Here is a 26,867-nt window from a genome sequence, read left to right as displayed (position 1 = left end):
GTTGGGATAATGGGAGACAACCTGTGCCCAGCTCTCTGCCTCCTCTGTTTCAGCCTTGCTGCAGGATGAACTGGGCGTCCCGGTGGATGGACAAACAGCAAGGGCTACCATACACTGCCGCAACTCCCACTGTTCAATCAGGGACCCCAGTGTAACTTCTGCAAAGATACTTCTCTGTCCCATTTCAAATCCTATTTCCACGTTTACTCCTGCTTTTTGTTGGCCAGGAATTCCTCGTGTATCACTGCCATTCCTGGCATACACTGCACAGTTGCTGTGGCTCAAAGCCGTGCCCGGAAAAGCAGTGCTGTTTCCAGTCCACCTTCTGATCTCCCACAGGACCTCTCATTAACTGAACAAAGGCGACACCAGCTCCATTCACTGGCATATGACAGCCAGGCCTCATTTTATTCCCTGTGCTGACTTGCTGACCTGGAAATATTCCCCCATCTCCCTACCGTTCTTCTTCCAGCTTTTCTTCAGCTGCTTGAAGCACACTTCTTCCACTTCTGCCTTGCTATCATTTGTACTCTCCAAATACACTTTTATTCTTCCTCTCCCTCTTCACAATTACAGATTCCCTTAAGAACCTTTCCAAATAGCTGGAGGTTTCCTCGTCACCCCAGAAGGCCATCAGCGAGAGGTGCCATCATTGCCCAGCCAGATCACGCTTCTCCACGTACCACAGCTTGATGTTGACACTTCACAAACGGATCCTTTTTCTTTGACTGCCCCCAGACTGCACAGGTTTTTGGTGCCTTTACCACAGCTCATGGCAGCAACATTTTAAAATGACAGCTCTTGTTACCCGTAACTTTGTGGCAAGGTGTCTGACCACAGCACAGCAGCGAGGAGACCACCAGAAGAGTAGTAGCTGGCAGATGCTTCCCAAGCCTTGCCTGAGGTGGCCTCCTTGGGACAAACATTGCTGCTTGCTCGCTTGGACCCACCGTGGCTGTAGGAAGAGTGGCTAAAGCAGGGAAAAAACAGCCAGGCCTTCCAAAAGGAGATAAATTAACAAACTGGCGTTCTTGAAATCCTTTAATTTTTACATTATCGCTGGCTTTTATTAAAATTATCTTTCAAATCCAACCTGTTTCTCTGGAGAGGTTCAATTTCAACAATACAGAATTTTTTGATGGTAAACATTTCACATAAAAAACATTCAATCGATTCCACTGATAAAGCCTTCCCCACCCCCCCTTCTTTCTCCCCTGAAGAGAGCAAGGGACAACTAGACATGAATTTCTCCTGAGGAAATGGATTTTCTTAGCTGGAAAAATGCAGTTGTTTATTCTTCCTAGGAAGCATGAGCAAAGCAGCAGCTGATTAACATTGAAAGCAGTATCAAGAGAAATGTATGCTAAGTTTCAGCACAGAATTAATTTCTATGGGTAAATATGTATAAATTCCTTACAATAATAGAGCATGCGGCAAAATTCAACAGATTCTCACCATAACGGTTTAAGCAATCAAGAAATATATTAAGGAAAATAACGAGAGAGAGATACTGAAAAATACCCTTCAAAATTTCCTTTTCTGAATATGTGATGTTGTGACAGCAGTAGTCCATATATCAATTTAATCCACCATTCTTAGGCTAGTAGATAATGGGGCAAAACCCTCGCTACCTGACTTCAGGAGATGCACATCAATTTACATATGCTGAGAATTGTCCCAGTCAGTTCAGTGACAAGAAAGAGAGCGGCACCAACCATTTTATTGAACACCTCCCAGGAAATATTTTAGTAATTTTCAGTGTGAAGCCTTTCAAGCCTCTTGAAAGAAGGGCTACACAGCCAGGAAACCAAAAATCCCAAATCAAAATGCTCCCCTGCCCCACTCTCACAAGGCTTGGTAAAGAAGTTCCAGATTCGCAGGAGCTGACCAAAATCAGTCCTCAAGACCAGAACTGACTGCATGCTGAAGGAGAAGACACCTTGGAAGAAAATTTAAGATTTAGCCCACAGAACAGTTTGCCACTGAGTTCACTTATTCAACAGCAACAAAAATAATGCAGCAACTACACCCATAAATGAAATCCGATATATAATGGGTTGTCTCAAGCATTTTGAGCTGAACTGTATTCTCTAAAAGCTAGACAGCCTGCCTAAAAATACCAAATTAAGAGAATGTCTCACTGACATGCACTAGTTATTGATGCTTACGTAGCGCCAGCACATAAACAAATATTTTAACCTTTCTCTGCACCTCAGTATTTCAGTCTCAGCTTCTGATCGTGACATTAAGCACTTCCTAAATTAAATTCTACTACACTGTTTCCCAAAATTGTGACACCAAAACAGAGCAGAACAAAAAACAACAGCAGTTTTTAAAAGATGTAATGATCAGCAAAACGATGCATAAAGCCATTATTTTTTGCTGGGCTTTGTTGTGACAGCTACCATGGCTAACCCATTAACATATTTGCTGTACAAGTATGGTCATTCTATGGCCTTAATTAACTTTCAAGTGGAGAGTGCTGTGGCTTACCACTTATTAAATATCCACTACAATAAGTTACAGTTTTACCCTTCCAACCTCACTTAGCCAAGACACCTAGAAGAACCAGCTTTCTATCTGCCTATAATTTTGTAATTGCTTTTTACTGAAATTATGTTGAAACTGGACCCCCTATGTAAATGTATTTTGCCTGGTTCATCTAAAATTGGCCACCCCTAATCAGATCTGGTTGATATTTGATTGAATAAGTGGAAAATTAAGTTTCACTATGATAATGCTTTGCTTTTTCTTCCCTTTCATTATTTATAATGTAGGCATTTTTTGTTGGAATTTGAAAGCATGCCCCCTAGAGAACAGCAGAAGACAGACACATCGCAAAGGCTGCTTTGAAAGCTAAGCTACTTCCAGTACAACACACAAACAGTGTAGTTACACTAAGCAAAGCTAATTTCAGCGAGCACTTTATTCACGAAGAAAGCAATGCGATTTGAGATTTAATCAAATCAGAATTAGGTTTTGTGATTAGCCGGGCTGAGCTGTTAAGGTATAGTCATAACGATATCATTATTTCCGCACGTCCACGTGGCACAAGCAGTGCCGAGCAGTGTAATGCTCTGTGTGTTTAAACTTGTATACTGCCAGCTAAACCCAACTGGATTCACCTCTATCAGCCATTCCGCTGAGTATAAAATAGGGCTCAAGTTAGAAAAAAATACTTCTACAAAGGGAACACGTGAAAAGGCCACAGGAGTGCACAACTGAAAAATATATAAAAATGCAAATTTCCCTAAACTTCATCTTTGGATGGACTGAAGCAGAAGTGAGAACTTCAACAAAGCTATAGAAAAAGATGACAGGTCTGAGTTTCAGAAATTTAAGACAGCAGTAGGATTAGACACTTTGGGTTGTCTTCGCATACATTTCTTATGGGAGTTAATTCCATTTGACATGCAAGACCAAAGCAAGATTACAGAGGCATAGCCCCATGGCGAGGTGTATGCTGTAGCTAAAAGCTGGGATTTGAATAATTGTGCAGGCTTACTCCAAGAATCAGGCGAGAACAGAATGAATGGATTATTACAAGGAACTTTGTACATTTTTAACTGCTGGACTTAATAAAATACCCTGTGTGTAAGACTGGTATTATGGTCCTCTGCACTCACTCTAGTTGAAGTTTGTGGTAGGATCTATCAAATATGAGAAAAAACAGAAGCTGTTAAAAAAGAATGTGTAATGAAGAATTGGGCAGGGCCGTGCCCCATGCGATTTTCTGAGGCAAGCAAATTTGGAGAGCGTTAGTTCAACATATTCAGCCCCCCCAAAGTTAAAGGGAATTCATTTCCTGCGTAAAAGAAGGTTGAAGGAACACAAGAGATTGGATCAGAAAAATGAGGGGACAAAAAAAAAAGGTGAGTTTTTATTTCACTGTTTCAGCTTGTTAGCTAGGTCATTTATTACAGAGAAAGATTACTAATCCACACATCATTTTTTTTTAAATTGACCTCTTCCCTTTGTGTCTGTGGAAGCACTTGTCTGTAAAAGGAGGTAATAGCTGACTGCTCCTTAGAGTCAGTGCTGCTTAATTAACTGTCCAGTGAGAATTATTGAAATACTTATATAATTCTTATTTAGCACTCATTAAAGTGAGAGATACAAATGCTGGACAATGAGAGGTTCAGGAAGGCTTTGAAAAGAGGGAGTTAGTACTCTAATAGCGAAGAATTATGAAAGCCTGCCCATTAACGGTAACAGAGCAGACCTTTCATTTTAAAAGTCACTGGCTCAGATCTGGACTTATTTGATATTTCTAAAAAGCTCCTTCATCTAACCCCGGAGCAGTAGACGGTCGCTGGTTCCCTCACCGAGCAGACTAGGTGGCAGGTGCGGGAAGGAGGAAATGAAGCCCCTGCACCGCCGGGTGCCCCATGCAGGCAGCGAGCTCCTCGGCTCAGCCCTGCCGGGACGGGGCAGGGAGATCGGCCAAGTCCACGCGCTCGCTTAACGCACGACGTTCCCTGCAGAAAACACGGCCATGACTAGCACTGCGTTACGTACAAAGAAAAACTCAGGTGGTGATCATTTTGCCCCCAAATAATCTCTATTTCATTTCAATGGGTGCCTTGGAAGCCTGACATAAAAGGTGATGGATATCCTGAATAACTTGGCAGCTTCCAAAGTGGAGATGAAGAGCCTGCTGGGTACTGAGCAACAGCGAGATTCAGCACCGCCTATAACTTACTCCGTGACATGGATTATGGCAGTAATAGACTGTCGGATGGAAAACGAGCTAAATTCATCAGTACTTTTTGCACGAGCGAAAGAACATACGTGTGCATCTTCCATGCATGGTAAGGTTTTTTCAGAAACAGCTAAACAAATTAAAAAAATTATCCCACTTTCAGTACGCTTTCTGTAGCAGAAGCGGGTTTACAAAGGCCATCTTCCTCAACAGTTTGTCCTCAGAAAATTTACCAACAATACAGAACAGTGGCACCTCAGAGGCCTCATTCATCCACAGAAGGTGTGCTCTCTTTCTCCCTTGTATGTACACATTGTCAAAACTTCTCGAATCTACAGGAATTCACATAAATGAATCTCGGATATCCCCTCTATTCTTATAATGATTGATGAAACACGAGGGAAAATAAATTGAATTATCTTAAATCTCCCAGGGAAACATAATTAAGCTGTAAAACATTCCCTTGAAATCTTTGTATCACTCAGGCTGTGTCTCCTACAACATGATCAATAATAATATTAATTAAAGACAATTATTTTGAAGGACTGGCATGAACTTTCAGCTTTTACTGTGTTTTCTACCACTCAAAGCTAAGAATTTGAGTATAAAATCTGTGAAATTCTAAATTTTCAGTACAATGTTTCTCAAGTATTGTGCCTGAGATGTTTCCTTTCATTTTTGATAGCTAGTGGTCCTCTTAATTCTAAAATGTGTGTATGCAGTTCAGTAGACGTGCATTAAAGAAACCACACAACAAACGTAACAACCTTATCCTAAACAGAGAAGCTGGCCAATTGCATAGATGCTGCTGCTTTCTATTTCTTTAACTGAAATTATAGGCATTAAATATTCATACACAGTAGTTGCATTAAGTGATGTCCTATAATATATGCCTCCATCACAAGGCCAAAACATGGTATATAATTCCAGTTCTTCAAGCAGAAGATGAAGCAAGACTTGCAAAAGTTACAAGTGAAAAAAATCACAGCAGACACAGCCCAAAATGTTTTGGGATCAGAACACAGTAGAAAGGAAAAAAAGCTAATTTGATAATAAAAAGGAAACGGTGTCATTGGTTTTCCAAAGAAATTTTGTCAAAGATGGAATTTCTGGAAAAAACGGGCCAGGGGAAAACGGGCAGGCTTGTGAACAATAACTTACCAATGCAATGAAATTACATAGACGTCAAGTGTGTTTTCTCTACCTCCAGATAAATATAAATCCTTAATGAGTGTACATATGTATTTGAAATATATATATATATTAATAAATATATGAAAGACTCTAAATACATTATCCCTTTAACTACATACCCTTGAAGACTCAAAGAAAGGGAGAGTGAGAAGGAGAGGGGGGGAGTCCCTTGTCTAGGCCAGAAAAAAATAATTAAAACAATATGGTGCAGATGACATTAAAAGTATGGCAGTTCAAGTCTAAAATACAGTGCCAGGCACCACCTCTAAAGAAGGACCAAGACTCATGAAATATCGTAAGCTCTGTGCTGTGGATTTTTTCAGAGAAGTCTCAATGGGCAAACAACTTCCATTTTCGTGAATGCTTGTCATCAGCTCACATACATGGAAGGGAGATGGACTTCTGAAATACAAAAGCCTACACTACAAAGAATTTAAAAAGCTTCCCAACAAAGTAGACGCTGAATTTGGATCACTAAATAGTATTAGGAAAGATGTAAATAGAGCAACAATAATTAGCACAATGCCTTCACAGAATCACAGAATCACAGAATTTTCTAGGTTGGAAGAGACCTCCAAGATCATCGAGTCCAACCTCTCACCTAACACTAACAGTCCCCACTAAACCATATCCCTAAGCTCTACATCTAAACGTCTTTTGAAGACTTCCAGGGATGGTGACTCCACCACCTCCCTGGGCAGCCCGTTCCAATGCCTCACAACCCTTTCAGTAAAGAAATTCTTCCTAATGTTATTCCTGAAACTGCAACAGGGAAACAGTTTAGCAAAAGAACAGGATCCAAGATGTAAATAAATTGGGTGTTTGCTTGTTCTTTTAATAACATACGCTTTGAGAAGGCAAATTTCAGACTCTGTGGAAGAAGGCAAATAATTTCTCCCCAAAGGCAGAGAAAAGATTCCTCAAATGAGCTTCATCCTAAAAAAGATCAGAGTGAAATATATGAAGCAAGATGACATAATGGGCTGTTGCTTAAACGCAGTCACCGATAGTACCCTATTCTGAAAACTAGGCTGTGGGTAATTGAATGTAAGACGAAGCAAAAATATAGAAAAGGCCAAGCTGAAGCTGAAGAATAAAAATGCAGTGTGTGTAACAGTATTGAGAAGAGTACAGCTCTGTAGAACTGATTAATAAGAAGAGCAGCGAACAGTACAGAGTGGATTTGCAGAGATTAGAACGTTGCAGGCTTTGTCCAAAAGATTGTATAAAGTTCTTATTGGGTTTGAATTTAAATAGGGTAAAATTTATCTAACACTATTAATGTTTCCCTTTGACCTTTAAATGTATCTTCCCTACACCTCAAAAAAGGACACTTTAACATGTTTACACTCCACTATATTATACTGCCCGTGCACGTGTGCTTGTGCATATGCACACATGTGCACAGACTGTTATATTTCTTTGCAGTAGAGTAAGAAATCAAGCAAGCCATTGCAAACTGCTTTAACCCCAGCAGTAAAATCCAGGAGAGCATACGCTTTGATAAACCTGTCAAGTCATGCTTCTGTGTTAACAAGTCCAAAAATTAGAAGTACAAGATTACACAGTAGGTACTTGGTAATTTTTGTTTCGAAGCTCTCACAAGCACTCCACTGGAACGCACATCGTAGCATGTGGCAGCATCACTTCAGAGAAGCTGAAATCAGTAGTAAGAAATTTTTACGAAGAGATGAAACATAAAAATGGACTGGGCAGTAAAGCTGAAGAAAAAGCAGAAAACTACAGGCAACAACAGGACCCTGAGTGAAGATGGCAGCATCAGAAAAACACAGCGTTCAGTGACAAGTTAATGATAGAGACTGTCATTACAGACAGAATTAAATATTTAATGGATAGAATCTAAGGGAAAGACACCAGAATGCAGATTTTATTCTCCGGTTACGAAGCTTTCAAGATGCCTTTGAGGCTGGACTTCTATCCCTAAGCCATGGAGTTTTGGAGAATTTTTTATACCTCTTCATCATGTGAGACAGGGAGTTGTGCTCAGTCTGGAAACATGCGCAGTAGTTCCAGCTGCAGGGAAAAAAAATCTTTTTGTTTGTATTTTATTTCCATCAAGGTACAATATTTGCCACAGACTTAAAACTGGAACCTACGGGAGAAAAAGCCACATGGACAAGGGCGCTCCTACAGGCAACATGTATAATGCTCCTACAGGCAACGTGGATAATACCCAGCAAAGGGAAGAATGAGACTACTTAAAGTAATATTTAAAATTAAATTCCAACCAAGAAATATGCTTTCAAAAACATAAATAGAAAATAGGTTTTCAGGCCCTAACATATTGCCATTTTGAAAAGGGGTTAGAAAGGATTTTTAAGATGCAGTCAAGGCAAGCCAGATTTCTACCTAACTTTTCCTGTCTGAATGGTGCAAAGTAGAAAGCCAGCTCCCTACACAGCCTCTGGAGGAGGACAGGGCCAGAACAAGGTAAATCATCCTGTAGAGGTGACCATCTCTTGTCACGGACTATGCAGAGAGCCAAGAGGATTACTCTGGAATACAGCATGTGTCCAAGTGTAAGGAAGGGGAATCCCACCTTACAGTCTCATGCAAAAGGCTGGAGAGTCTTGCCTTCAGCCAGCCTTATCTGGTGCCCCTCTTGAAATTTTGGGCACCTCTGTGAAAAGAGGTGTTCCCCTCCAGCGTTTTACTAAATTTCGGGATTTGGAAAAACATCTGTTTATAACAAGTAAAAAGACAACAGAAGAAAAGACTAATTTTCAATGGAGCTTTTCCTGACTCCATGCATGCTCACCAATGGCTTTTCCTATATACAAAGTTGACTGAAGGGAGGGGTGGGATTGAATAACAAATTGATGCGATACAATCACATCATTCACAATCACATAATGGACTATATCCCAATTTTCAAAAGGCATAAAGTATCCTCATTAATACGATAAGTGCAGCAGTCAAATCAGTACTATGATTTTATCAGGGTTTTTGACTGTACATGAATTAGAATATAAAATGCATACAGAATATTTAATGGGAAGGCTTTAACATTCTGCGAATGTATTTCTTACTGTCATTTACATCGCATTAAAGTGAAATTCCACATAAAAGCATAAAGAGAATACGCTATGTCCTAAATTATAGTTTTTCATAGTTGTCATGTCCACATACTGGGAATCTTATTCACAAGCTGTAATATTATCTTAAGTCTGAAAAAGGGAAGGTATTTCTCTGTTTGTTTGGTATGGCTGTCAAGTGGAGTTGTCGCACAATAAGGTCAGATGGTCGGGATGAAGCCCGCAGAGACCGCTTGGAGACGTGACTGTATTCAGTGCCTGTTCTACAACAGGTTGCTAAACCCTGGGCTTCTAGTGTTCGTTCTCGGCAGACTGCTAAGGTTGCTACCAGGTTTGGAGAGATGTTACCTACTTTTAGCTTCTTTCATTTTTCCACCTTACTTTGAGAATATTATTTTAAAATGAAGTTTGTCAACAAGTATTTTGTCTCTAATTCCAAAGGAATGTATTTAAGTCTTTAAGAAATATACTGTTTCTTTATCCATTTACTTTATAGTAAACTCTACTATGGAAGGTAGTAATATCAGCTTTTACAGTCTAACCTACTTTCTCAGATACAGTAGTTTTTCATGCTTTTTCAGATTTGGTGATTAATCTAGAAGAAAAAGAGCCTGAAAACTCAGATTAGTTCTATACTCATCGAGTCACTTAGCATGGACCAAGTGAGGTTTCTGACCAATACGTTGTAATTGGTCTAAATTCTTCTCAACTAGATGCTGTCAATTAAAACCTGTTTGTTTGTTTTCCCCCACACGACTGGAATGTAAGAGAACATAACAAGGTGGTATTCTGCCCCTGGAACAACACATGGGCTTCTTCTGGCTGCAGCTTTTTGAAGAGACACAGGGCAGTTCCTCCTAGAGGAGCGGCAAGCACAAGTGTTCCAGATCTTAATCCCTCTTTCTCCCCCAGTCTCATTAACTTCCCATTGAATCCACTGGAATCTGCAAGGACTTGTTTCAGCCTATGTAGCACCCATTTGGGGGTGGGGGGATAAGATATGCAGCATTCAAACAGCTGTGGGAGAAAAAACGGGATGTTTTACTGGATTCACAGTAGAAGCAGCTACAGTTTTAACTGCATCCCTTGTCTGTGAATTTACAGATACTTGCAGGCCAGAGAGTAGCAAATATTGGCATTGCTATACTCCAGTTCCAGTAAGCATTTATGCACAGTGGGGCAGGAACGGTACTGTTTGAAAAAAAAAAACACCACAGACTGTTGTGTAGGATCAGTGCTGTTTTTAGTACTGCATAAATTGCTAAAAGACCAAGGACTTTTATATAGTGAACGCGAAATAAAGAACTTGTAGAAAGTGATACCTCCTGAAACTGTCTTTTTGCAGAGCAAACAATCTGCTGCTCGATTGTAGAAAAGGAGATAGAGTTAGAGAAGAGAGAATGGTACTTCTGGCTGAATCCGCCAGGAGCAGGTTACAAAGAAAGAAAACTCTATCCTCCCTTTCGTCTTTGTCCTCAGCGTACCCGACCATGTGTATCCAAGTCCCTGCAAGTCTGTAAGTCAAATATTCATAATTTCAGTTCCTTTACTTTATGCCATATTGTGCTGACCTCACACGCGTTCCCTAATATAATGAATGAGGACTTGAGAGAGCATCCTGTTGGATAAGCAGCCACAAAGGGAAGTAAATATTGTCCAGTCACAGGCTTGTCACTGCCTGAAGAGCCAAGCAGCACACCAATTCCGAGGTGTGCAAGGAAGGACCACTCTGACATAACGCACGGGAAAGCACGCTTGCCAGAGGAGATGCTTATGCACTAATGCTGCTGCAGGATGAGCTGCACCAGGAGCACTGCAGAGCCTGAACACGTACCACAGGGCACCTCAACCAGCATGGTGAATGGATGGGGACATGGGCACCTACTGGCAGTGAGAGGAGCAGGGGCATAGGCCCTTTCATATATGCCCTTTCAGCTTGCTGTGAGCCAGGGCACCCTTCTTTCAGACATCTACTCTCTGTCCCACCTGATTCCAGACACTACTGAATGTGAAATTAAGAATAATTTGGGGCAGGTACTTTCAAAATGATTTCTATCGGGCTTTTCTGTCAAGCCTTTAGTTAAAGTCAGGGAGTTACAGGGCTGACTTGCATAATTAAAATAATAGTCCTGATTAAAAGGCTGAGCATTTCACAGACAGTATTTTACCTAGTCAGCTTTAATCTTGTTACATTCAGAAACTAAGAACATTCAGATTCCTGGATTGTTACAAATCCAACAAAACCCAGAGTATTTCAGTAGGTGAGACTGCTATCTAATTAATTAACTGAATATTCATCCCACAGGGGCCACTTTTTTTCCAGACCAGAAAGGAATCAGTTCCTTACTGTGGTGTTAAGTGGTGTGGTATCAGTTTGCAGTATCATCTTTGAGGTGAGATATGAAACAGAGGGCTGATCCATAATGGTATTCATAGATCACAGGGTATATTTTTAATAAGTGCTAAGGCTGGTTCACTGTGCAGGATTTAATGTTGACTAACTCAGTTTCAACTACAAAATCTCCTTTGCAATTTCCCTTGAACACAGAAGCCGTCCTCGCGTCCTGCTCTAAGGCTGCTGTAATGTCACCGTTTATGAAGAACACTGCCATGCTGAGAGCACTGCGCTTCCCTCCCAGCGAGCTGATTCCCACTTGCAGGAGCGTAAGGGACAGGACCATTTTCAAACTTGACCTTTGAAGGTAAGCACTGAGACAAACACGTTCAAACCTAAGTCTGGAAATGGAGTTTGTGCTACTAAAAGGTTATTTTACAGTTCTTTAGTGTGAAAGATAATATATAAATAAAGCATATTTCATGTGAAAAAGCTACAGAAGCAGAATATTGCAATTCTAAATGCAATCTTTGTTCTCTTTCAGCATCTTTCAGTTCTTCCTACGGATGCCTTTAGCTCTAACGAGATACAACAAATCAAATAATCATGAAAGAAAAAAAGAAATAATTACAAACAAATGGATAAAAATAATTTTTACAACTACAAAACGTACAGTCTGTTGATGAGTTAGCCTGTTTCTATCGGAAATTCAGCATGCATACATGATAAATCTGTTCAGCCGTTTGCATGTAAAAGACATGTAAGTCTTGTCTGTTCTTGAAGTTTTCTGATTAGGATTTTAGGTATTATTTCTGATGTTTTTCCAGATTGACATCCATGGTCTACTTTGATAATGAATACCCCAAGAGAGCACAGAGACAAGCCTGGGTCTCAGAAGCTAGGAACATTTCAATCAAAGATGGTTTGTTAATAATAAAGTAAGAAAAAAAAGCCATTTGCTTCTTTTGCAGTGACTGCAGCGCTGACCCTCTCTTGGTCCTGCTAGGCCTGTCTGAGCAACAGCAGAGTTCAGTGGTAATTAAAGCAACAGTGTTGTGAAAAAAGTGTGAATTACTTTTACAAGAAGACTTGGATGTTGCTACCGACTGACAAAGCACAGCAGGAGAACTCTGCTGGATATTAAAGAGCTATGGTAGTCACTGTATTGTAAGGTGGCTTTTCAGCACAATGCAAAATTGTGACTTTTCACAAGTTTATATCTCAGGAACCATTTGAGTTATCGGCTTAAAATTTAGTATGTTTTATAAGGCACATAGCAGACACCATAAATGTGTCATGCTTGGTAAAATCTGGTCCCGTTTAAATTATGTAGGCCCTAAATTCAATTTTTACCCTTCAATTATGACTTCACTGGGTAATTATTGCAGTATTACAGCCCAGACTGTTGTGCAAAATTACAGAAAGGACTACATATTCAGACATCTCTCAGCAAATTACTGCAATGTCAAATAGCCTGAATTTCCATTTTTGACATTTTTAAAACTAAAAAGCACAGCACCTCACATTTTTGGCACTGCACAGAGAATATATACCAGGTATTATACAGCAGCCCTGTACTGTACTATATAAATATCCTTTTAAGACAACAGGATCCGGTGAGGCAACACAAAGGGCCAGTTGTGACAAATGCTTCGCTATCTCAGTGTTTTTTTCTGTAGCCATCAGACCAAGCACACGTTACAGCAGTCGGCATGCTTTTGTTAGCACACACGGAGAACAGGGGACAGATCCTTAAGTTGGTTTCGAACATATGTAAATCCCGTAAAGACGGACGACACAAATAGAGCTACTTCTATTATTCTGAGAAAATAACGGTTAGCATCCAGCCCAACAATCCACAGAATAAGGGGAGGGGATCTTCAGCACAACGCAACGGTGTTGTCCTTCAGGGTGTGATATGATTTGATTCAATAGTCACTACAGTGGTTTCTGAATTAGTTTTCAGTACAGCGTGAGGAATTTATATAACCAGCAATATAAAATGTTCATTTCAAGACTTGAGAGCTTGGAAGAGCAAATAAGGGTTTTCTAAATACACATTCAGGCCCCATTTTGAACAAAACCTAGGACCTACTCTGAGGGGTCCAGATAACTTGTGATTTACACAAAAATCACACGGAAGCGGGGGTTACTTGCACAAACTTTCAAAGCGATTCCTGGTACTTTTTGTTCCAGAAATCCAGAAGATAAACACAAAAGACCAACAGAATTCTGAAAATCCATTGCGAGCCCAGGACCACAGCCACATAAAGAAACACAACCCGGTATCAGGTGTTATCCCTGGGGTTGGAAGCTCCATTACCCAAGGAAAATTTTTATTTCCCAAAGTATGGAAAACTGTTGGTATGTGCTGCTCACTGTTGTAGGGAATGAGGGGGAGCCTGGGTAGCCCGCAGGGAAGATGATACACACACAGTTTTGCAGTCCTGGGGCTACCCCCAGACAAATCACCGTGCACCATTTGGCTGCAGTTTGACAGAAGCAGTGCAAGCAGTCCTTCGGTTAGGTACAGCAGTTCCATCAACCACATGCAGGGGTTCTTGCAGCGCAGTGAATCACTTTATCCCATACCTCTGATAGCAAAAGGATCATTTGCCTAAAGTTTTGTTACATCAAATAAACCCACAGATTTCAGATCCCCTCAGCTGGGGAGTTGGGAGGGAGGAGGAGATGCACAAATCCACGAATCTGCCGAGCATGGCTGTCACAGAAATAAAGAATCTAGAAAATATACAAAATAAACATGGGGGAGGAGGGACACAATAAAATAATCTCAAATAATTTGAAGCTTTCTGTAGTGTGTGCTCAAATGGTGGGTGATGTTTATGGCACCTAGACAATAAACTACATAAAAATATATATATTTAAATATTATTCTACCTGATTTTTTATTTTATTCCCAGGTAGGCGACATGCACCCTTTGTTCAACCCTTCCTATATCTTTCAAAGCTCAGGTAGTCATAAAGACCCGATGCAAGTCTTTTGTGCTAGGGAAAATATGAAAAGCTTGCTAGAATTCATAAATACAGTTCAAAAACAATAAACCTCCACCCAGGAACTCAACTGCCCTGGTATGCTCTCAGATGTATGTACAACGGTACAGAAAAATAATCAGATCCCCAACATCAGTACTGTAAACACAATATCAAAACAAATTTCCATGAAACTAATCCCTTTAACCACCACTCACTCCTAGGCTGCCCTGCTCTCACCATAAATAATTCTGTCCTTGAAATACAAGACTTTGAACAATGCTTTTGGATTAATTTACAGTTAACAATCAAACCTTTGGTGTTTGTAAAAATGACACCAAACATGAAAAAAAAAAAAAAAAAACAAAACTCGCCCCCCCCACCCCCCCTTAGCATATCATCATTTGTTTTACATTTTATTCAAGGAAAGATTGATTTTTGCAATGATCCAGAAAAAAAAAAAAAATTGATTACGTGCTTAACAATAAGCATATGTAGTTGCTCATTTGCTTAAGTGCTTTGCTGGAGGAAGGTCAAAGTGCTTTGAGACTTAAAAGATGAAACCTAAATTTTGCTTTCTGCCCTTTCCCCATCCTAAGCATAACTAAACTAATAGCAAAACTGATTAAATCTGTTCCAAGCTTAGTGCTCACTTCAGGACATTAGGTCCCGGGTCAGCCAAACATCTTTCTTTACCATAACACCAGGAAAGCCACAGAATCTGCATCAGGAATTAACATACAAAGACTTGACTGCTTGCTTTCTCCCGTGACAGACAGGTGGTCTCAAAATGACAGGCTGGAGCCATCAGTCCTTACTTGCAGGCTTAAGACGGGTGCACTGCATTACGAACTAAGGGGCTGATGAGGCTGTTTGTCCCCAGCCACGGACACCTGGCAGGGGTTAGGGTGTGAGGATGTTAAAATCCTTGTCCGCTCAAAGGAAGTGCAATGTCTTTTCTCCGGCAGCTGATTTTAACCTTGAGGGAAGCCACCCTGCTTGGCAGCTGGGAGACGCAGCCCATGCAGGAAAGGTTCCTCGGGTGCGGCTGTTGGTGGGCGAGGGCCGCTCGCTGCCAGCACAAGCCACGTTCTCAGCCAGTGTCCTGGAAGCCCCAAACACTCCCCACAGAACAAACCCAGTGAGCAACGTGTCCAGTTAGTGACAAAGACTTGGTTGCTTTTTGATCATGTTTTATATCCTTCTCTTGCTACGCAAAGGGAAATGCAACAGATACAAATGTATGTGACGAGTCAGTCTTCAACCCTCTTTGTCAAAAAGAAACAATTCCAATACAATTAAATACCAGACCCATGCTAAATAAACTGAAATGAAAACAGGCTCGTACAGCATCATTCCAGCCACATTCTCCCACAGCTAGGTTATCACTCAGCAGTACTGCCGGGCTGAGCCCTTACTCTTTGCTTGCTTTTTGATCTATTTCATTGTTAACCTGAACTTCTCTGATCAATCGGATCTTTAGATATTCATAAGTTCAAACTTGGAAAGAGCCAGAAACTCGTACTTAATTACTATCCAGTGGGCCCGCATGAAATCGTGCATATAAAAGCCAGGATTCATATTAGTCAACTGTTTGCTGCTGTGGTGAGAACAGCACTCATACCTGTGACCTTTACAGAACAGAAAGGTACTGGAAATACTCCTGACTGCTGTTTGTGTGTAAACGCACGGCTTCTGAGATGCTACCAGGCAGTTCATATACCTGCTTAAAGAAATTCCTCCCCACGTGACATTCCTGATTTCTTATCACATAGGAAACTAGACTTTTTTCCCCCCAAAAAAGATACATTTATGATAGTGTCCTCTTCGATTGGAGCAATATAATTCTCTGCTGCTAAACACATCAAGTCCCTACATACAAAGGGCTCCAGTAGAGGTTAACAGAGGACTCAAACAATGCCTCTCTTAGATTCAAAGCCCAGTATTGAAATTTGTTTCTGTGCAAGCAGAAGACGGCCCAGGCTTCAGCAAAATGCAAAATTTGCTTTCTAAGAAGTAGGTAGAAATGAATGCTTCTGACATTGAAATCAGCTAAAAAAGTGAAGCACAAAAAGCTTTCCAAGACAAATCAGTCTAACTGTAATTCCTTCCAGGGGCAGCAGTGTACAAAACCCACTTCTGCCAAGTTCTGAGTAACTCCTGAGTGGTACTAAGCACCTCAAGTTACTTTTAAGTTCAGTATTGCCGTTCCCGACCTGTCTGCTTCTGCCCCAGAACCAGAAGAAAGGGAGGCATCAAAGACTAAGACAGAGAATGAGAAAGGAAAATCAGTGCCTTTTGGACTGAGCAAACATGCTCTAGAAATCTGAGAGCCTGTGGCCAAACACTGCCTCTGACTCCTTTACCGTAGGCTGTACAAAATACCACAGGGTCAAATCGCCATGTGAGAGTAGAAGACCTACTTCTTTTTCTTTTTCTTCCCCTAAGTGGCTAATAAACTTAAAGGCCAATGAGACTAAGTATGATCACATGACTGAGAAAGCAATTTGGTAAAATAATGCAACAGGATAGGGATGCATTACACCTCAAACCTTCCACCTGCTCAACAATGAGTGCAAAACTATGTTTGTAAAATAAAAATAGACACAGAGCGTGCAGGCTCTGCATGACACTCCATCACAATCAGTGTACCCTTTAATTAGTATGTAATTAACACGAATCACCAACACCGCACCTTTTACCCAGGTAAACTGTCCGGACCCTCTCTGCTGTCATTATCAAAGACCTAAACCTGTTGTAGCAAATCGATCACTCAGCAAGGTATTTCGCTTATGGTACTCCTTGTCATGCAAATTTGGAGGGTTGCTCAGTCCCTTGGGGGAGTGACACAAAACACACACGCAGAAAAAGGCCAACAAACAGCTGGAAAAATGAAAGGAAATACATTTTTTAAAAAATACTCTTGTTCAGTATCAGATAATTACTTTTTCCTAACATGTCCTTTGTCTCAACATTAACCTCATGAGCTAACATTCAATGTACTCCTACCAGACTTCATAGAAAACCTCCAGTTTTCCCCAAGAAATGAAGGACCATGCCTTTCTATTACATTACCGATAAAATAGCTCATTCTCACCATACTCGCCTCAAAATATTACACTATAAAAAGTACATTTGATTTTAAAATGCCTATGGATTCCTATAAAATGAAGGCACAAGCACTTAAGTAAATTACAGTCTTCTGGTGTTCACAAATTGCAAGATCTGCAGCAGATACGGGCGAGTTTAAAAGATCACATGTAACTTATTTTTATCATGTCATGTATCATCCTAACAAGATCATTTTTACAATTAGGCACTGTTGTAAATTAACACCTCTAACAGTTCTGTTTCTGACCTGGATTTAAAACGAGATTAAGGGAGAATGGGCCTTCTGCACGGAGGACCTCACCTTCCTGCCAGCAAATGAAGGACGGGCGGCGGCTCCCACCAACAAGCACGGAGGGGGCAGAGGAGACGCGGAGGCAGCATCATGCGAGTTTAAGTCGGAGTCAGTGTGCCTGCGACTGCAAGTGAAGAGCAACCCCCTGGTGATCCACAATCATGCAGTGGCATAATTTCCTGTAGAGACACTGCCGTTGGTCTCACCACTTGGTTGCCTCAGCTAATCACCTCATTTGCCCGCGTTGGCCGTTTGGTGAGATAAAGAATGAGGCACAAAGGGGTGGCAATGTACGGTGGCACCCAGGGAATGAAAATTAATTGAAGATAGGTGGGATTAAACTAACAAAGGCAAATGTATGATATTGTCTACACCACTTTTTTGCCTGGGTAGGCCCAGCACATGACAAGGTAATGGCTCTGACAGAATATCCTAATGGCTCTGACAGAATATCCTAACGCAATTAGATGTGCAAAGTTGTGCTTTTCCCAGCAGTAGCATGAAGCTCGTAGTAGTGGCATTTCTCAGAACACGAGTCCCAAGAAACATCAGTGGGTAGAAACTTCTGCATGTAGTCGACACAGCTATCTCCTCTACTACTTCATTTATGCAGGCATCTACTTAGGGGACATCTACAGAAAAGCAGAGAACATCAATCCCATGGCAACTCCCCCCTTGATGAGCACAAACAAGTATGATTCCATGGCAGGGATGGGACCTTACCCCAAGGTCCCAAAATACTTTCTGTGGGCTTTCCAGGCTGCTCAGCCGACGGGCAACGCACATTACAGGCTAGCACCGAGCAAGCAGCACAAGTGCTCAGTGTGAGCTGCGCCTTTTAAGTGGCTCTTTTGTCCTGTCTGCAAGATGAATGCAGTTTGCTGAAACTGAGTTTCTTTAGCCCAGTTTGTACAGGTATGGTGCCTGGCAATATCTGCAGCCAGGTTTTGTAAGGTACAGCTCTTGAAGGTACCTCATATACTAGTGTAAGTGGTAAGTAAAATAAGAAGAAAATGATGACATTCTTCAAGAAACAGCTTTAGGTCCTTGAAAATGATTATTTCAGTTTGCCTGCAACTGTAAAAATGAGTTTCAGGTAATAGCTTTTCTTTTATATAGTAAATGATAAATGAGCATTTAAACATTGACTCATCCACCAACGAAGATATAAAGAACATAAAAACTCACTGTGCTAACAGGGAGTTTGAGGACTAAAGTCACCTGATTTTTCAACCTGGTGATTACACCATAAGGATGTTCATTTGTCTTTACTTCCACTCCAGTGTTCCAAAAAGTATATATATATTTCCACCAAAGACAATCAACCCTTTTAGCTTCTGCCATTTATATTTCTCCACTGAGCCCCACAAGAGTTTTCTGTTCAAAGTTCATGGGTCTTTTATGACCATAAAGACCATAACTGGAATATTCTGACCTCAGGATACACAGAGAGAGTAAAAATATTAAAAGAAACCCTCCTCCAGTATTTCTCCTTACTCAATATAGGATTAAATACCCTAAGAACAAATCCCATGAAAAAAGAGTGTTATCCGCTTTGATTACCAATAGCGGTTCACACATTCAGCTCCTCCTTTGGTCTCAATGTGACAGGAATGAGAAGTAAAATCATTACACTGGGCCCAAGATTTTTCAAATGGGGAAAAAAATCCCAGCCAAAATAACAGACTATGATGAGGGAGTTTTATGATTATTAACATGAAGGTTTTCGTTTTTCCTAGAAAATACTTTTTGAAAGCTTTATAATGAATACTGATTGGAGATGACTCCATCAGCACAAACATGTTCACCTACAAATAACTATTATTTAATAGACCGGCAGAATTTTAACATTTCAAGAGACAACCTGTGTTCGTGGTGAGTCAGAGGTATAATTTATTGCCAAGGTTTTATTTCAATTGTCTCCTGCATTATGAAAGGAAACTACAGCTACTAAGCCATTAAGATTTTACTGTGCACCATGCAAGGAAACCTTGCATTGGATTTTTGGAGGTTTGGGGCTGGGCTTGTTTGTTTTGACTCAAGAAGAAAATTACTCAGTGTAATAATATTGCCTTCATTTTACATGTTTTCTGAACATAAAATGTGTTTCTTGGCTTTGTCACTAAACTACCATAGATACGCTTGCCCGGAGTCTACGCAGCTCTTTGAAAACAAGTCAAGATCTTAGCTCATTTTAGCAAATACGTACTTTCATGTTAAAGCACCTTTTTTTTGTCTTGTTTGTCATGCTCTTTGTCTATTTTCTCTGATAAAATGTATTCCTCCTACTCAAAACCTTGGCTGGCAGACAGACAATATTGCTGTAAGTTTTGGAAGTGCCCTGCACATGGTAAACACTATCACATTGTGCACATTAAAAAAAAAAAAATACACTTAAATTACACATACTTAAAAATAGAAATTAATTTTAAAAAAATGCTCCTGAAGCTGTTCACTGGAAACATTCAGAAGAGTCAGTCCATGAAGACACTAGAAATTAAGTCATTTGGATCAGTGATGTGATTCCCTCCCCCCCGCATCTCTGTTGACTGGAAGGTGACGAATTCTGAGCTCAAGAATTTGGTGTATCTTGCTTTCTAGTATTCAAAACCTTTGGAAAATAGTTGGCTGCAACTCTTTGTGAAAGCTACTACATCCTATAAATGGTTTCGTGAGATACGAATACCGAAATAAAAATAGATTAAGGATTTCAGAGAGTGTAAATTAGCTAGGATCTTCAATCACTAGCATCCCCACGGTCAGAGAGTAATTCCTTAATCAGAGTACAAGTATAACAAAGGATAGAGTCAGCATGAACAGAAGCAAAACCAGGGTTCAGAGCAGAAGGCACTCTTACATCTACATGCAAACTCTGTTGTTACTGCAAAACAATAGAGGCATGTTTGACAGTAACACGAGAGTTCCAGCTCAGCTTGTCAAACACTTTTGGTTGTAGCACCCTGCATTTAAGGTCCTTGATTACACTCCTCAGAAGAGCTTGGGCTGAAGCACAGGCAGAAAGTTGCAGCTAGTGGCACCCTTGCTTCACTCACCGCGAAGGAGGGGCTGAATCAGAAGTAAACTGGCACGCGTGGCTATGGGCATGGCGATCCCCACCTCTTCTGGTGCAGACATTGGAAAATGCCCAGTGAACAACTCAGAGGTTTCAGAAAGCTTAATTGTGGCACTTCTTGACTTCAGAGTGCTTAACTTTGTAACCTCAGCATTCTTCCAACACGGGTTTTAAATGTAATATCCTGCTTGCATTTGGAAATGAACAGCCACCATCCCACCAGGCTTCCAATCCCATTTTAAAAGATACACCCTAAGGACTGACATACATAATTCAGGTTTTGGATCACAGCAACCCCACTGAAACCTCCTGTCTTGGCTGTCAAAGAAATTGACCTTTCTCAGTTTAAAGGTGCTTTCTCATAGGAATTCTCTCAAAACTTAAAGGTTTTTAACATCCGTCCAAGAAAAACAGTATCTGAAAGTCTTTGGGACTCCACTTTGGGGCTCCTGAATATATTCATTTGTCATTAGCAATGTTGGGGCTGTCTTAGGTATTCAATCATTTGTCCAAAGATAATTATATATAAAACATATTCTGCACACAACTGCAGTAAAATACATCATTTTAACAAAAAAAATAATACATAACTTTCTTTAAGAATTCCTTGCCATGTAACCCTGCATTTCAAGCCCTTTATCTGACACAGCTTTTGCACAGTCTCCCTTTACAGCTTACATGCACAATCTGAGTCATCAGACCATTCAACTGAGGTTGAATGTTGTATATAATTATACGTTATGCCCTGATTTCCAAGATGCCAAGCTTCGGAAACTTTTGCTGACTTTGAAAATAAGACTTAAACTGTACAAATAAATGGCTAAGTAAGACTATGCCTAATCCATCCAATGCTATTTTAACATAGTTTTTTGGCTTGGGAAGCACGGGGAAGGGGAGTGCACATGTGGAAAAAAGGTTGGAGGTGCACAGCAGGCACAACAAGTAACACGGTGTGCCTGCTTGACCTCAGCTTTCCTTCTTAAAACACAGAGAAGGACTTACAAATGATTGCACAATTAAGTTCTATTTTAAACAACTAAAAAGATCATTTAAGAGATTTCCTCTTTATCTCAATAAGCGACTTCCTAAAAAATTTGCAAATTTGAAGATTTTGATAAGTCTTATGGTTGGTTTCACCCTTTGGAAGTTCTCTCTCTCTATATAAATGGAACATTACTACACAATACAGCAGAAGCTTAGATGCGTTCTCCTTTGTGTCCCTTCCCCCTCCAAAAAATCAGATAATTGCATGTAACTAGTCACCATTACTTCAAACAAATTATGCTCTGTTGAAGCATGAAGAGGTTTTCTGGAAATCCCTTGAGTTCAACTGATCTTATTTTCACTTAACAACAGATATCTGTCAGTGTAACCTGTTTAATAGTATTACGGTTTGGCTATACTGAAACTGCTCCTCAGTAAACCCTTCCTTCTCATGTCACTTTTCAAATAAATATGTGTAACTTTTATCTTAGAAATCCTCAAGTTCAGTAAACAAATACAGTCCCTGAACAGAGGATTCTTTTTCCTTTATTTGTTACAGATCATCTTCCTAGTACGTTACTTAAAAAGACTGCAGAACAAAGAAGGAAGACAGGTTGATGAGTTTACAGCAAAAACACTTAAACATGTTGGAATATGTTTTTAAAGTTTTTTTTCTTGAATAAATTGATATAGTCAAGCCACTTAAACTGCTGGGTCATGTCCATCACTGGAAAAAACATGTTTCTATAAAAAAGAAGTAATAGTTTGCCACAGAACGTCAATACTAAAAATCACAAGGCAGACTGCCTTGGTGAAACGCTGGATCTGCAAAGTCAATGGCATAAACGCTATTGACTTCTGCAGAGAAGTCATTCCTGGTCCTCACAGATGACATCGAACTGTGGATGTGCTTCAGGCACCTCAGAGGTATAAGGAAACAGACAGCACTTTGCTCTTTCGTTTTTTTCACAACACCAAGAGGCAAAGCACAGCCTCCCCTGTAAAAGCCTAGTATTTAGAAAAACCTACAGTTTTTTAAAAGAGACATTATTAATGACTTATTAGCTGCAGGTACAAAGCTACATTTTCACTGGAAACACATATTTATTTGCTGTTTGGTCATGTTTTTCTTGTTTGTTTCATTTTTAATGATTTTCCATTTCCTAGAAATGATTTGAGCCAGTGAGCCAAAATGTTCAGCTGTCCCGTTGCCAGGTACCAGCCGTACCTAATTCAAACACAAAAGGCACCAATGCCACCTAAACTCAGACTTGCAGCAAAGACATTTAGACCTGGGCCTTTGCCTCAAGGCCCTCTTTGTCCAAAACGCTCCCCCTCATTTTATAGCCTGAATTCAACTTGACGGACTACGATCTGCAAACATACTTTTTGTGTTCAAGAGAAACTTGCAAAACATTGTATGAGCTGCTTCTGTTTCAATGATGGAAAGCACAACCCACGGACGTGACGCTAACACACATTGCACTCCAGCATCAGACACTAAAGTGAGGTTTAGCCACCTTCAGTACACCATAGGGCTTCCCTTGGTGGGTTGTAGGACAAAATTACTGCAGAGTAGAGTAGAGATCTATAAGGGAAGCTTTCTCCTCCAAATTCACCTGAAGAATAAAATGCTGGAGAACGCCTGCAGCAGGGGCAGTTTCTAAGATGTATAAAGGTTTCAACACCTTGTGTATTGTGCTTTAGCACATCTGACTGCCATCTCTCAAGTTAAAAACACAAAACAAGTAATGAACTTATACAGTTTCACTACAGAGAGCTTATTCTTGTGGCATGAAGCAACATACTGAGTTTTACCATTGAACTCCAGGACTGTGGAAAAAAACAAAACAAAACACAGATTAGGTATTTAAATTACCATCATTTTGTAGGAAACAATGTTGCAACACGATAGCAAACAGTATCAAAGCCTACAGTAAGGCATTAATGGGGTGAAAGTGATTTTATCCTAAAATATATTCGATTTTATACACTCCTCCCCATGCTTTTCTATCCATACACACTGCCACACACCAGGACATTTGTACCCAACAAGAAGGTATGTATAAAAATAATTGAAAAATCATTGAAAATGTTACCCTAAAAGTTTATGTGCATCTCCAATGAAGAAACAGGACAGAACAAAAGGTAAAAGAAATCTGCAGAAGGTATGGCAATAAAGGTCTAAAATTTCACCTTCACTGCTTTTGTGTTACAAAAATAACCATGGAAAATAAACAAACATGCTACTTTCCCTAAATTTTCATTGGCACCCCAGTTTCAACTCATGAGTTTTATGTTAAATTACATTTTATCTCTTTTGTTTTATTTCAGTACTCTTGGTACTACTTTGAAAAACTTACATGTATTTCCATGCAAGTAACTCTGAAGACTCAAGCCCTTTTTTCCTGATTTTAAATGAAAAGATCATGTATTTTGATAGTTGATTCTCTTTTGTGATTGTTACCTATTCCTAAAACTGAAGCTATTAGTAGCTGTAAATTTTCCTGTCCTATAGTTGCTTAACTTCCATGATAATTTTAGATTAAAATTAATTCACACGATTAAATAACTTGGAATATCAAAAATAGAACTATAGAATGATAAAGCAATGTAGATATTTTAGATATAACACAAAGTTTTTAATTAAACACAGAATCTTCAATTTGTTCCTAAATAAAACAGTAACCTTCACTTGATTAATTCTAGAAGTGTTGTAGATATATCTTGCTTTAGTAGCGTGAATCACATATTAATTAACAATTTGAGTAATTAAAGTGTTTTTATTCTTTAAAGACATTAGAGATGGAGCCAAATATATAACATGCATGTGCAAAATTGATGGTATCTAGCACTGAAGGAAATTTAGTGCAGAATAATAAAGTATGGGTCTGGCTGGCTACTATGTACTTTTAGCTTACTTTCTGTATGATGATACGAATAACCTGAGTTGATCTAAAAGAAGAATTGGATGTTTATGAGGGTATCTCTGATGTATTCCTTACAATTAAAGGATAAATCAAGCCTCTGTGTTTACAGGAAATCCACTAGCATTTACAGCTTCTGTTGGAACTCAATGTTTTTACAAGCTCCAAAAAGCAATTATCTGTGTACAGAAACATACCTGCACAGTGCTGCTTTCTCATCCTCAGAGAAATTAGCTCCTTACTGTACCTTCAGCAGTTCGCACTTCTTCTTTCACTTAATGGCCAAAACCCCTCCTTACTTATGCCAGTAACACCAGGAACACCTCTAGTGGTACTACAGTTACTGAAGGAGTAATTTAATCTTTATAATGAGCACGTAACAAGCACTTTAGTTTGTGCCCTGCATGCTGGCCAGCCTCTGGCCCTTCAGCCCCCGCAGCAAACAACTCCAGGCCTCCTGCTGCCCCCACAGCTTTTTTAACTTATTAACATGTTACTCACTTGCTTTTGTTGCATTTATTTTGTATTAGTCTTCTAGTCAACGTTATTTTCGCTCCAAGATGGACGCAGATGTCAGGTGTGGGTGCCCAGGCACTGGCCGCAGGGCTCTGTGAGGAGAGGGCCTGCCCAGCCCCTCAGGGGGCAAGAGCAACAAAATGGCGGCCGGAAGCCAGCTGTGAGGGGAAACTATGAGAAACCCAGACTGCCCTGCTACCAACCCAGACTAATACATGTCTACAGTCAAAATAAATAAATAAATAAAATTCTATCAAGTGCACAAGATTGGTATCTATCCCAGGTTTCACTGAGATGCTTGTCAAAAACAAAACAAAACAAAAAAAACGCCACAAACCAACAACTCTTGAATGCCTCAACAACTAGCACATTATACTCTCAACTCTAAACTTCTGATGAAAAATACATATGTACATAAATTTATATGTCACCCTAAGGAGTGTAAAAATATACAGGTACTATAAACTATATTTCTGTATACTGGTTCTTATGAGTGTAAACCACAACAGAGACTTTGTTGTGTACCCGCATACATTAAGCCTTCATGAGGGTTGTCTCCTTTTTCAGTAGGAACTTTTTGTCTTACTCCAAAGTTTCCCCAATAAATCATATGCAAGTAAGCAACCCTTTCCTATTTTATTCAGGACCTTTAATATCAGAAGTGATGTTGAGCTTAATTCAGATATTCCATAGCATTGTCAAACTACGGTACATAATATAATTTCAGTGTTTAAACTTTCATCCCAATTTAGGTTGAAAACAAAATTTTTCAATCTCCACCTTTCCACATCACAGTAGCCTTGCTTGTGCGTCTATGTGACACAAGTGAGACAACTTTCACTGCTTCCCAATGGAAAGAAAATGGCTCAAATGCAAGTCACAGATCTTCACCAGAGTTGTAAAAGCCTGTGTTGGCAGGTCAACAGCTTTAACTCTTTTCTCTACACATCTCCACTTACCCTCAGGTCAACACAAATATTTAAGGGATGAGCACAGTTGGGAACAAAGCAAGCCTGTGATGGTGCAGAGGCACAAATTCTTCCATTACATGATGCAGCTTGCACACCACAGCAAACTACCTGAATGCTGGGGCTACTGTTTCTTTACCCTCTCTCTCAAGAAATCCACCTGCTGGTGAATCCAGCCCACAGGTCTAGTGACTCCAGTGTGCTTTATTTGCTTGCACTGTTGACGCTGTCAAAATTCCTCAACAAGACTGACTCCCCCCCTCCACACTTTTCATACTACTTCTCAGCAGTGTAGGCTTTATTCCCACCAAATCTTGTTTCCTTAGGCCTGATGACTCCAATACTGTATTCTATTACATTCTGGAGGAATACCTTTCTCCATTATGTATATATTTTCCCCAAAGTAGCAAGCATTAGCAATAGTTCTAATGTCCAAGTATTGCCCATCACTACATGACCCGAGATATACCCTCCCTCCTGGAAATACAGATTACAAATACAGGGATCCCCATAGCAGAGGATTCCAAGTGCTGTATGTTTTCTTAACTTTCTTTACATGATTCTGGGTATCCTGTGTTACAGAAACTTGGGGCTTACAGACTTGTCAGATACAGAAGCACTAGCTAAATATCAGCACAGTGGCATGCAATTGTGGCTATAACACGCTGCATGAGACAAAGACTTAGCTAATAATCCCCTAGATTTGATCCAACTA

The sequence above is a fragment of the Anas acuta genome, chromosome 3 (assembly GCF_963932015.1).
Source record: "Anas acuta chromosome 3, bAnaAcu1.1, whole genome shotgun sequence".
NCBI classification, from domain to species: Eukaryota; Metazoa; Chordata; class Aves; order Anseriformes; family Anatidae; genus Anas; species Anas acuta.
The sequence above is the reverse complement of the archived record's forward strand: the minus strand, read 5'-3'. Positions refer to the sequence as shown.